This window comes from Rhea pennata, chromosome 4, assembly GCF_028389875.1.
Source record: "Rhea pennata isolate bPtePen1 chromosome 4, bPtePen1.pri, whole genome shotgun sequence".
NCBI classification, from domain to species: domain Eukaryota; kingdom Metazoa; phylum Chordata; class Aves; order Rheiformes; family Rheidae; genus Rhea; species Rhea pennata.
The window spans coordinates 79,354,801-79,368,859 of NC_084666.1; positions in this window are offsets into that span (position 1 = coordinate 79,354,801).

Consider the following 14,059-nt stretch of genomic DNA (forward strand, 5'->3'; position numbering starts at 1 on the left):
ACAACAGCTCTCACTACAGCCTCATTTATCATGCCTTGCCCACGCGTCCTTTGCATTTTGCCTGCTCGGATGTCCTCTCCTCTCAGGCCTTGCTAGTGCTGGTCACCTCGAAGCAGGCTGAAGCAGGTGCCCAGCTCTGACGAGCCACCTGCAAGAGCAGGTGCTCCTAAGTGGGAGCCAATGCCTACAATATGCTCGTCTGAAGGGCAGGACACGCGGGCAAGTTGGAGATCCAGACGTGCCACCTCTCAGCTCATCCAGGTTAGGAACAGAGAGATTTCTGCCCCGACAGCAGAAAGCAGGGGTGCCACCCCAACCGTGCCCCAGCTGTGGGGGATCAACAGCCCCACCACATAAATCCAGGGCCCCTGGGCCTTGGCACGTGGCTGCAACAGAAGGCTGAGCAAAGGAAGAATCTGAATGTGGAAGTGGTGACATCCATGCCAGCATTAAGAGTCCCTATGACTGTATGGGACCAAGATCGGGTGACGGGGAAACAGGCCAGGGAAGGAAAGCCTCTGAGTTCACGTCTGATTAGGAAGCCAGCTCTGCCCAGTCACTCTTGTCACCTCAGGTCTTCTTCCAAAGACGGTACAGATCTGCTGGGGAGCACATGGGGCATTTGGTCACCAATAGGACAACTGAACCCTTGAACAGTGTCCAGGCAGCTACAGGCAAAGCAGAGGGACATGGCTGATGGGTGACTGCTCCCAAGAGAAACTGGATGGAGACCACAAGCTCATTGCATAGAGGCCTGTGATAAGTTCTCAGGTCATGACTGCTTCTGCCTTTGGCCTCAGACCTACCAGTGGGTGCCACCAGCCCAGCGTTAGACCTTCCAGTCTAACTCCCCTTATGTTCCTGGAGCTCATGGAAACCTGTCAAAAAGCCTAAAGCAGAGTTGGTAGCCTAGGAGCACCTCAGAGCACGGAGAGCTGTGGAGTGTCTGATGCAGGGTGACACTGAGTTCAGGAATGGGGCAGGATTCAAAGCAAAACTAGACATTTCAAGGGAACTTGAGTTATAGCCTCTGACTCTATCCAGAGTTTTAGAAAGGACAGAAAACTCTTATTTAAGGCACGAACTCTATTCCCTCAACATGACACTGGTATGAGGCCTTTGAGAGCACAGGCCGGATTTCTTCAAATAACCTCTGAAGAGGATATAATGTTGGCATCTGCTTACCCTGGATCAAATTCAAGGCCCATGTAAGGCGCTGTCCTATCCGCAAATTCCTATGAGCATGATAACCCAGGTCTGCTCCAGTGGATATAGTAGTAAAATCATGACCTTTCTCCTGAAGCTGGGGACAAAACTCCTCTTTATTATGGTGAAATATGTTAAGCCCCCACAAGGCTTTTGCAGCACTGAGAAAAATCCCACAGATTAAACACCAAAGCTCTGAGCCATAGAGCCCCCAGCTTACTAATTCAACAGTGTGCTGAATCCCCATGCTTAGAAAATTTGCTTACTTTTCTATTCCTCAGACACATGATAATTTAATTCTTTGGACAATATGTCAGTACTAAATCAAACACTTTCCCCTGACTGTGCCATAGGGCATGTTCCTGATTGACAGACAGCAGGACAGACGCACCTTTCCATTCCTACTTTTTATTCTTGCATGATTAAGGAATAAAAAGCAGCAGATTTTCCAGTTAATGGCAAAATACAGCAGACCAAACATTGTAGTTTAGGTATTTACTATTTCAAACTCCAATCTTAGAGAAAAATAAGATGAGGGTAATAAAAGAGGTAGAGTGAAAATAGCAATCTAAGTCTTTGGTTCTGACCCATCCCTGAAATCAGGAAGGATAAGGAGAATAAATAGGAATTGCTCTACTCATTGTAATAGGTTACTCCTTGAAAAAATATCAGTCAGCAATAGCTGCATTTTTAGCAATGTTTGAAGTAATCATCTGTGCCGCATGTACTTATTAGTAAGTTTATTACATTTCTGTAAAGCAGAAATCCTGCTTTGAGGTAGGATGCCTGTATTAGTTGCTATGATTTCTAATTTCTATAGCTTGAACAAACAAGCACTGCCCCATTAATTTAATTCCAATTGTGCAACCCATTTCTGGTAATAATCCTAGCTTCTAGAAGTCTATCTTCTCTGCCAGAATCCACCCACTACACTATCGGACTGTATCTGAATGCACGTAAGTCAGAGCAGCACTGAAAACATGGAAGTCACCTAACCGCTGAGGTTTCACCTGAAAGCCAAGCGCATGCACTCCGGCGGCTGCTCGCAGCCTACCAAGCACTCCGGATTACCGGTGACATCCTCCTGCTTTGTTAGCAGTTGACAGTTATCTCTGTGCTGGAGATTTCTACAGTTTCTTCTCCAAGTTCTAACTTGCCTGGGAGCCCTGGGCTGATCAGTTCAGCTTCCTTCACTTGGTTAAATGAACTGGAAAGGAAGCTGGGATGCACAAGAGGGACATGTGGTGCTGCTAAACCCTGCCTACGCTGCCTGAGCATTGTCTCCAGCAGCCTTCCAGGGGGTTCAGTGTTAGCTGAATCAGTGGGGATGATTTCAGTAATTTCATCAGGCTCTGTGTGAACCACAAAACCAAAAATAAGGCCTGAAACAAGGGGACTGTAGATTCCCTGCATCTACCATGTGCAGGCCTGAAAAATGCCTTCAGCTGAGAAACAGTCTTATTACGTACTACAGATTTTTTGCAGTGTAGCAAATAAAAAACAGAACACAGTTCTCTTTAAGAGCAGCCACTAATTTCAGCGGAGGCAGAGTCAGGCCTGACTAGTACCTCTGTTGGCTATCTTCTAAGTAGACTGAATCACTGCTTGGCCAATATGTTGCAAGTAGTCTCTGAAACCTCACCTGAGCTGAAAGCATCCCATGTAATTTCTGAGATGCATCTCCAACAAATAAATGCTGATGCTCTGTTGCCTAAGCTTGCCTTGTTGGAAATGCTAACTCATCCTTCTACATGCATGAGATGATACTTGGGAGCAAGCTGCAAGAAGGGCTGGAGAGGACTAGAAAGATGAAGCATTTAGTCATAAACTAATAATCTGAGTGTGCTGCAATTTTCAGATATTTTTTGCTTCCTCCTCCCACCATATCTATGAATAATAATAAAGAACCTACTTTCAAATACCCTCCTACAGCTTTGCTATATAAGCCAAATCACAGATGTTCTCACCGCCCAACAGAAAATTTAGAATTGGTGGGAAACTAAGAAGGAAGAGAGAGGCAATGTTTTTCTGGCCATCTTGGACTTCTGGCTCTGCTATGTCATGTGAGTGATTCACCTCGCAGCTGCCAGAAGAGCCTGAGGCACAAGCCCACCACAGTCCTTCTCTGTTTCAAGGGGATGTTACCTCACTTAAGATTTAAGTCACACTTCTGGATAAACATATGTTTATCAGGAAGGTCACACAGCTATTATTTCCTGGATCTAAACCCAGGCTTGAACAGGTGCGTCCATTCACAAGCACTCTCCAATAAGGTGCAAATTATTAGTTTATGACATGGTTGGTCCCACCCAAAGAGAAGGAGATGAGGGGCGAAGCCTGCAGCTGCTGGAACCACGGTTTGTCTTGTCCGCTGCCCTTCCTTGTTGAAGCTGCTTGGTGGCTTCTCTTACAGGTCTCCACAGTAATTCACAGCCAAGCAGAGACTCACCAGAAAGCCTGCTCAACCCTGCAGTCAGGACTGCACTCCACTCAGTCAGAAGCAGACTGACTTGAATCCAACCAGCCTTGCCAGTGAGGGGGCTGCAGCTAAGCTGTACAAGCCGACAAGGGTACTGGGTGCTGACAGTAATGGCAGCCTCTGCTGCAACCCATGTTTCCATGACTGCATCAGCACAGCTGCGTGGCCAGCTTGGGAGTTAAACTGCTGCAATCATGCTCAAGTGCCTTCAAACCCATCTTGACCTGGAGTGTGAGCATGCCCCATGGCAGGAACGTTTTAAGTGACTGATAACTTCCAGTATATAGGTTTGGGTAGTTCTCTAGAGCATCTTCGGATCTGTCTTTCTCTGGCACACTGGCATTTGCCCTAGTCCTACCTACTACTACATACTTTGATTGATCAATAGTATGTGTGTAAAAGATCAGCTCTTTTCTTTGTAAGAGACAAATTGTTGTATATTTTTAAGCATGCAAAATTCACAAGCATACAGCTATTTGACCTCATATATGACTTGGAGCTGTTAAACTCACTTCCATATCATGGCTGATGCCATGTGATAACGTTCTGGTTCGTTACAAAGGTCAACCTTTCACATCTACTTCTTCTCCAGTTCTGCCCTGACCATGGCATTCTCATTAACTAAATGCAGAGCTTTCTCTCCTAGTTCTCATTAATGATAACAAAAATGAAGAGCACTCCTATTAGAATTAATTTTAGAGAGAGAATGGAGCACGATACTGAGACTAAGGGACCGAACTCTCATCAGTGTCTCCAGTGCAAGAATCTAGGTAGAAGTGATGGGAGGGAACAGCTATTCTTTGAGGTACTAGGGTACAAACCAACAAAAGCTAATGCTGGATGACAAGTCTTTGCTACATTTAATGAAAAAAGGGCTCAGATAAAAATAATACATTAATGACAGCAGAACTATTTATCTACCACATTAAGCGCCAACTCACATTGCTATTCAGCCTTTCTCCACTTGACAACAACACACAGACTTCGTATGACAGAAACAGTTTATCACCAAGCTGTAGAACTTCCTAAGGGGCTTATTTTTCCCTGTATTTTTTATCCCCGTTATAGAGCAATTTCAAATGACATCTGTTTATATTTTCAATTTGCACTTGTCAATCCCAATAGATGATAACCATTTTTAGTAATCTTAAAATATAACACCATAAGAAGTAGGAACTTGGATAGATGAAAATTCAGGCTAGAAAAATAGACTGATCAAAAATTTTAAAATAGTATTCCTCCAGATAGATAAGAGCAAATGTTGTAAGCTATAAATTTAATCACAGAACCCAGTATTGACATCTAACAGATGGAAGAGAGGAATCTTAAAACAAAGACATTTAGTAGGGAAGTTCTTGCAGCATAACAGATAATCAGGGATTTATAAACCTTCAGTCATAAGTTACACACTAAACAAGTGCAGTGAAAGAGAAAAAAAAGAAAAAGAAAGAAAATTACGAACTGGGAGAAAAGGGGTTACTGAAATTCACTGTTGAAAGTGCATATGAGCAACTGTACTAAGAAACTGCTCTTGTAACTATCTGCATTTTAAACAAATCTAAAAAAAATGGATGCATATTTTTGCATGCATAAAATATTTGTATGCAAATGTGGTTATTGAAGAACCAGTAATATTCTCTATCTTTGCTTCCCTTTATTACTAGGTGCTTTGATTTTTAGAGGGTTTCCTCCGAACAGTTTCAACTGTTCTTCACCGTGCAGACTCAGGAGAGCTGGAACGCTAAAATAAAGGTTAAGTGCATGATGGCAGTGTTGCAAGATTATTGATGTTTTTGTGCCTATTTGCCTCTATCTGGAGTGTCAGCATAAAAGATGGTAAGTATAACGATGCTTAGCTGCTCGTGCATCTCAAAAGAGTATCACAGAGACCAGTATAGTTATCCCTCTTTTCAAACAGGGGTTTTTGAACCCCTGAAACTCGGGTACAGGAAAGGAAAAAGATTTGTCTCAAGTTCTCCTGCCATGCACACCAGGCAAATCTCCCGAATCTCCAATGGTACTGGGCCATCGTTGCTTCCCAGCCCCCCAAAGGGACCTATTTGTGGAGCTGTGACATTCATGGAGGTACTGGCGGAGGCTGGCGCTGATGAGAACGCGAGAAAATTGTCATGCTCTGCACACACGCACAACTGATTTGAACCTGGTGGCTTCTGTGCTGACAGGAGCAGCTGTGCTGCCTCCCAGGACGCAATAATGAGACCTGCGAGTTTGCAGCATACTGTTTCAGATCCAGCAAGGTCTGGCCTGAGATTTATGTTTTGCTCGGGACAGATTCCCCTTCGCCTCCTTCCCGCACCCATCTCCTTCTCCCTTGCTCCCTTACTCCCTGCAAGCCTCCAGGACGTCCAAATCTAATCACGGCTAATAAAAACGCTCCTCTCCGAGGATCAAACCAGCGCAGGCAGTAAGAGATCGTTCAACCTTCAAGCGCCGATGCAAGCAAGGGATGGACAGAGGGAAATGCAGGAACGGCACGTAGAGATCTGACATGTAAGCAAGTGCCACCCCCTTCACTCCCTTCCTCTCCTCCTCCCCAGCTGCAGTTTGGGGCACGCTGGGCACAAGGTGGGCAGAGCGGATAATTGCTCTGCTGCTTGGAGCCTACCGACTCCCGGACGCAGCTACCTTCTTAAATAATTAGTGAATTCCTTTCATCTGCCTTTCAAATTTATTTTCCCTCAGGTTGTGGAGGCTACTGCACAGCCACAACAAGTCGGCGTATTCGTGACTTCTTGTTTCAAGACGACAGGAGATTTCATTCCCATCAGCCTCTACTTTCAATTTAGGGTTCAGAAACAGCCATATTGGTGCCTCTGCCTTTGGTCTGAGGATGCTGAATGGCAGCTGGAACACGCTGCAGCCTTCCCCAGCGCACAGAGATGCTCCCATGGGGTAGGAGGCTTTTCTGCCTGCCCAATGGCACAGGGAAGGAAGCCCTGGTTAGTCAGCGCAGGGATGAACGACAGTAAAAATGCTGCCATCCAAAAAGAAAATTCTCTGTTGAAAAATACATGTTTTAGTACAAAATAAAAATACCTTTCAAAATTACCCTGCCAACGCATTTTTGTTTTAGACACTTGTGTCACAAATGTTCATTTGGGGACAAAAACATCAAAATTGTGTTTCAGCTGCTGTTTTTCTTTCTTATAATGTTCCCTCGTAAAGAGGCCATTGTGCCCGAGGACCGCGCAGCAGGAGGCTCAGGATGGGGTGTTGCACCACGCACGCACCGCACAGCGAGTGCCACCTGCACAGACGACTGAGCAAACAACTGTGAAAGCACCTTTCCAGCTCCCTGCTCAGTATCAACTTTTCTACAGTATAACCTGCTTTCAGCTATGTTTTAAGGGTATTTTCCCCAGGAATGTGCAAGGGGTCTCTCTGAAGGTTGGACCAGGCTTTCTGAAAAGGCCACAGGGTTGTATAAGCAGCAGCCCCGAGCAGGAGAGGGACGTGCACCTCAGCCACGTGCCCGCTCTCCCTGGGCAGCACGTCCGGTAGGGCTGGTTTTGGACCTGTCTGCTCTACCTGTGTGCTATTATTTTAAAAGGACACCAGACCTTTTCCTGCACTTCGGCCAACTCTAAGTGGCTAATTCTAAACTGCGGTAGCTTGGGGCTGTGAGCAGGTAGGGATGAAGATGTCAAAAGCACAGCTGTCTCCATGTCAGTCTTAGAAAGGAAAATGAAACACAGTGGGACTGTTCTGGGCTCCCTCTGTTCCTTCCTTGTATCGGTTTCTCACTGGTTTCTTTTATAATATGAAGAACGCATTAGGCTGAAACAGTCATACTGGGCAAAATGGGGTATAATATGGGGGAAGACTGAAAGCATCCAGCCAGGAATCAATGTGGGCTCTTTGGAAATCAGTCACTGGGAGCCCTGAAACTAGCTTAAGACAGGTGGAAATTAGTCTCCTTCGTCCCACAGCAGCACCCTCCAAGGAGGACTCAGACCTCCATACCTTCCTGTTAACCTTAGGCAGACTGAAACTTGCCTCCCTGAGACTAAAATTTAATGCAAAGTGGTTGTTATCACCTTGCTGCAATGAAACCTCTTGAGTCAAGAGCTACTGTCAGACTCAACAGCTGCCTGAAGAGACCCAGCTGCTCGTGACACTCTCAGATGACACTAAGTGGGTGCTAGGGGAAATCAGGAATGAGCAGTTTTGAATCTGGATGCAGGGGGCTGGAGGAAGAGGACGCAATCGGTGCAGGAGGAGGCCGAAGCTGATATGCAAGAACGAGCTGTGAGCACAGTGAGCAGATGCGCTCAGGAGCATCAGAGTTCTTTGGGCCACTGTCCCAGCTGCTCTGCACCAGCACAACTGCACCCAGCGCAGGGAAGCCAGGCTGACTTCCAGGCACGTGCTGCAAATCCAGCCTGTGCATCTGCCAGCCTGGGGATGCAACACCAGCTGAAAAGCTTCTGCTGGTAGACTTAGTGCAGTCTACCCCTTTGCCTTGAAACAATGGAAACAAATTATATTTTGCAGAAACAGAGAGAATCATCTATTAACACTTCATTATTCCTTGATTGCCACAGCATGCCAAGCACAGCTCCAATATTACTGACAAACTTGCATTTGACAACAAAGCCTCTCAAGATAGAGACTACTGAACACCGTTCATTACGGACAAGCAAGCCGGACAGCTTTCCAAGCTATTACTTGTAACGATGATGATTCGGACTAGACAAAAAGTAATCACTGCTACAAATTCCCGTTCAGTTTCTGTCAGTGTCTGCCATAAGGACATTCTGGTAAACAGCCCTCTAAGACAACTTTTGCATCTTGCATTGGGAACACAGTGCTGAATACGGCAACAAGCAATTGCGATGCTCTGTTGCTACTTTGAGAGAAGAAGCGAGATGGAGGAACTGGTCACGGCAACCGAGAGGAGCAGTTAGTTTAGTGCAGAACGCATGACGCTGGGTATCAGATGCAAGGTCTGGCCTCCTTGAGCAACCTCTACACCTCTCCAGGCTTAAGTTTTCCTCTCTCTACTGTTACAAGCCTGCGCTACCAGGAATGACACGGAGACGTTCGAGTAGCAGGCAACCTGTTAAAGTATCTTCCAATCCTATTTTCACCACAGAAGTAAAATTTATCTCTTTTGTAGACTTGGACATTTTGTCAGGAACTGCAGTGAAAAGGGTGAAAGCCGTTCTCACCTCAAAGACAGACAGCTTCAGAAAAAAAGGGAAAATCAAGCAAAATAGATAAATGGGTGCATAAATATGGAAGGAGAAGGGGAAGCCGAGGCAAAATGTGAAATGGAAAAGTGGGTCTCACTTTGTAAATTGGTTGGAAAAGATGTCACATCTTAGAATGGTTTTGCCATAGCACAGAGTGCAAATGGGTGCTGGAGCCACCTAGGCCGGAATGGCCCAGCACTGTTAAGGAAAGTGCTATAAATAGAGGTTCTAAAAACAGAGCACTATATAGTAACCCCAGCTGGAGTAAATGGTAATTTTCAAATTTTGTCGGCAGTACAGCTCAAGGACTCATCCAGTGACACAGGCTACCGGCTTCTTCCAGGATCTTGTCAGAAACTAATCAATGCTCAGAAGCTTATAGAGAGCTTGCCTGCAGTTTTTATGAAATGTGGAGCCTGTTAGTGAAGGGTTTCCAAGAAGGTTTCTAGGAAGGGGCAGATTTGGCCCTGTATGAAGGTCTGAGAAACAAAGAACATCAGAAATATAACTTTCCATCAGGGCAGAGGGATATCTAATGAAGTATCTTTTCTCTTCAAAAGGCTCATACTAGCTGCCACAAAGACAGATGGGCAAAATCCTCCATAAAATTTATAAAATAGCTTGCCTATAAGGTGAAGTTCCCTCTTAGCTCCTAGTTATCTATAGGTGACTTACATTCCTAAGTGTGAGTGGGTCTACTTGTTCTCTCTGACATCACTGTGAGTGTCTTCAACACCTGCAAAATATCTAATCCTAATATGTTATTGATTCAATAAGTTCTTGTTCCACTAGTTACCTCTCTAACTTTCAGATCATATGATTAGCTCTAAATGGTTGGCCTTGTAATTTAACACCACTTTTTCTGATTGCATAAAAAGGAGCAAGTTTACGTCTCTGGTCCCTTTCTCTGAGACAGCATTTTATAAAATGCTCTTACATCCCCTCCGATTCATCACCAACTGAGACATCTTAATTTCCATTTGCTTTTCAAGCACTTTTTCACAGGGATGTTTTTCCAGGCACCCAGACAATTCAGTCTATCAGTCCAAAATGAAGGATAATTTGTTGTCTACATTTTTAAAACCTTAAAAACCATCTCTTAAATCGGATGACTGGGAGAGAACACAGCATGCCATGCAGGGACACACCACGAGCATCCTCATGATTTTCTTACGTGTAGCCACCACCTCAGCTAGTCCATGCAAAGTCAGGAAAGTAGTAGGGCAGTGGCAAAGAAGACTATAAAAGGAGCAGAGAAGATAAAGAGGGGAAAGAAAGAAGCAGGAAATGAGTTTGTAAGAGCAGGCTCAAAAGTAAACCTCTCACTGCATCACCCCTAAAACCTGCACAGCCGCTGAACCAAAGGACACTTTGTTTCTGCTTGTCTCCCTAACGCGCAAGATTGCCACTGAAGAATGGCAGGGTTTCTTCTTGTTATTCTGCTGTGATCGTTCAGGAATACGTGCACCTTTGTTCTCCAGGCTGGTCTGTGTAGACAACCTCCATGCAGTTTTGATTTAAATCAATTTTTAGCTGTGGGCAGTCATTGACTTACATATCTACAGATAGATGAAAATTCCTTTGTAAAGTTGACAGTCACTCTGCAAGCTTTTAATGTGAGCCTTTCCCTGAAGCCATTTAGATTGAGCTGATTCTGCCATCGGGTTGTGGGATGGACTACGTGACCTACCAGCTCTGAAAGGTGATAGCTCATCTCTGCTGAAATTGGTGTCAAATGAAAGCATGAGCTCATCTACCGAGCTCAGCTCCCTGCCTTCCTCTCACCCCAGCCAGACTTTTGTAGAGGCTCCACTTCCACTATTTCTCAGAAAACACTAACTTTTCTACTTCCATAAAGAAAGGTGAGGGTTTCATGGTGTGGAAAATTGTTTCTTCCTCCATATTCAAGAACATTGATGTTGACCATTCAATGTCATCACTTCCCCATGAATTCTGTAACCATGTTACTAAACCTCTCACACCTCCTCCTCTCAGCAGTAGCTAGTCCTGCTGTAACCCTGTCCCTGCAAACACAGTGGTGCCAAGGATGGAGAATCACTGAAGTTGATAGACTTGTGCCCTTTTACTTTCAACAGGGAACCTGGCCTAACTGTATGCAAAGCTACATGGTTTTCTCCTGCCATATCCTTTCCTCTATTCTTCAGCACACTATCTCCTTCCAACCACATGGGAATGAAGGCCCTTTCTGAGGTGGTGCCATTTGAGCAAGTGCAGCGATGAGGACAGCAGACGTCTTCACAGCACAGCAGCCCGAACAGCACGACAGTAACTGCGGGGTCAGCTCACAAGCAGAGGAACTTGCTTAAAATTACCTCTTCTTATTTTTAAGCAGATAACATTGCAATCTTTGAGGCTACTACAAGCATTCAACCATTTCTCATTTTAAATCTGACAAGGGGAAAATAGGTCTCTGATCCTGACTGGAGACCCGATGTGTGACTGTAATATCAACAAATCATCATTATTCAAGGCCATACATTGGATTCTGTTCTTTTTGTAAAGTCCCGTAACCCAGCAGATCCTACTGGCCTGACCCCTGATCTAGGCGGGCTCAAGGGCAGAATCAGGTCTGTAACCTTTTTTAGATTGTATCCCTGGAAACACAGACCATCAGGGATTCCGGACCGACAATGCTTGAGTCTATCTTGGCGGACATGGGAAGAATATCTGCAGTGAAAAGAATTTAAATCTAAAATTACTCCCCATTTAAAAATGACAAAGCTGATATCTGTTCATTTGGGAGATGTTCCTAAAGCTGTCCTTTTGCAGGAACATTAGTAAGAGATGGATATTTGAAGGAGATAAAGTTATTTTCTCATATGCAGCTCAGCTTGGTTAGTATGACAACGTACTGTAAAACTATGGGAAGCAAAAACCAGGAGACAAACATGCACAATCCTGTGATTTCGCCCCTTGTATTCCGCAGATAAATCTCTACATAGACAGCAGCTAATCTGTTTTGATGGGGGCAGACAGCATGCTAGTTACTGTTTGATTAGTCATAAGTTAAACTGTTATTAAAAGGTAAGTGAAGAAGAGAGAAATCAAAATCTCATCAGCTAATTGAATAGATTTATTCAAGGAGAAGGAAAGAGCCTTGATCTGCAAAAGATTCAAGGATGTGGAAGCAGCATTCTTAACCCTTCTGAGCACTCTACTTAAAGCAGCTCTTCTGAATACTTGTTTATTGATTCTTAAACAATGCACTGAAATTTTAATGACCTCGTCAGCAAAACACTTTCAATCTCAGATGTCATTGACATCACTACCGGGCTAAGAGATTCCTGCAAAGAGACTACTGAAATGCATCGTTTACTAAGGACCAACTGAGATGCTAGCACTGCCCGTTTCCCGCTGCTTATCCATGCTGGACTGGCAGCATAGCTGCTCTAAAGCTCCACAGCATCATTTTTGTACCATCAGTGTGAAAGTTTTCAGTAATAAAAACAATTTAGGTACATTAATATAAAAGGTGAGCAAACCAAACTCCACATCTTGGACACAGCTGTCTGAAATGAGCACAGGCTTCCCTTAAGTTCAGGTGAAAATACTCTTGTGTCCTGTGATTAAAAAAGCCTTCATGCAAAGAGCTGGATTCGCTCCTGCTTTACCTCTGTTTTGTACAGCCACAGCTCAGATCAGTGGAAATCAGTAAAATCACTGGAATAGAAAAGTAGAGCTACTGGATTTTGAGAAAACACTTCTCAGTAAAGATCTAGTGGTCTGATCTTGGCAATCTGGCATGGAAAGGAAGATTTCAGGTCCAGGATGGTCCAGTACTATCTACTGAACACAGCATCACCTTTATCATATTTACTGTCTTGTACTGCTGTTACACCGCTTTAAAAGCATAGCAAGCAGAAAATTCAGATTATCTTACCAAGCAGGCCTACCGACTAGAACAGAGAATGAACTGCCCTATGTTTCAACAGCGAAATCTGTATTTCCAGCCTCAGAAAATATTTCTATTGATTCATTTGGCTCATGTGCTGGGTTTGTTTCAATGCATGGTTAGTTAGTTTGCATTTGGAAAGCAGGTTTTGGCCATTTCACCAAAAACACCCTTTCCTGGATATTCTGTCTGGCCATGACTCCATGGTCCTCCAGGAGTGGTGGCCCTTTGCACACAGAATCTCTCATGTTGCTACATGTTCCACTATATACTGCCTTTTCCACAGTCAGTAGTCTCAATTAGTTCAAAATGGTTTGCATACATTTGTTAAGCAACCACAGAATGGGCATGGAAAGATGGTTCGTACCAATTTATAGGGACACAGGACTAACAGCTACAGCCCAAACGGAGAATGTCTGTGGCAGAAATATTCATATAACACAGGTCTGTTACCTCTCTGCCTAACCCAGCTCCAATTTCTGTCTTTTAATACAATGATGTAGACCATTAATATGGTATAGAAAAAAGTATGGTGGCTAGAGAACTTGCCAGTTCTATGGGATACAGAAAAATCCCAACTCAGGTCACAGAGAAGAAAATTAATTTGCATGAATACCAGATCAAAGAAAAAGCACCCCAAATCTGAAAATCTGAAATGCAGTACTGCATGAAGGCCTTCGGGAGCAGTAAATAAACACAGAGGCACATATAAAAGCACAAATTGTCAGGCATAGTGATGGAAAGGCTAGTGTCAGCCTTTCTTTCACCACTGAAATTTCTCTACCCATCAAAACTGATGTTCTTCAGTCTTCTGAGTTTGATATTCTGGTAAAAATAGCCACATATGCTATATTGCTGCAGCTATCTTTTTAAGGTATTTTTGGACTTCAGCAGATGAGAACTGGTCAAAATGTCAGCAATTGGATATCTCAGAGGCAACTTTTATCAAACTTCAAATTTGCAAGGAAAAGGTAATAAAACAATAAACATCTGTGAAATTCTTTAAAATGTCCTTCCAATCTGCACTAGAAAAGATGCAGGTGAGCCAGAAGGAGTCAAAGATGCTTTTAAAGTTAACACTTGATCTGGGTGAAATCAAAGAGGACGTTTCCCCTTGTGCATACGCCTGGCTCTTTCATGTCCCGTTCCTTCCCCTGTTACTAGAACTCTGATTATTTCTTATTCTCAAGTCTGCAATCACTGTATCTCAACCTGAACAGATATTTTTCTTTCCCTTTTATCAGC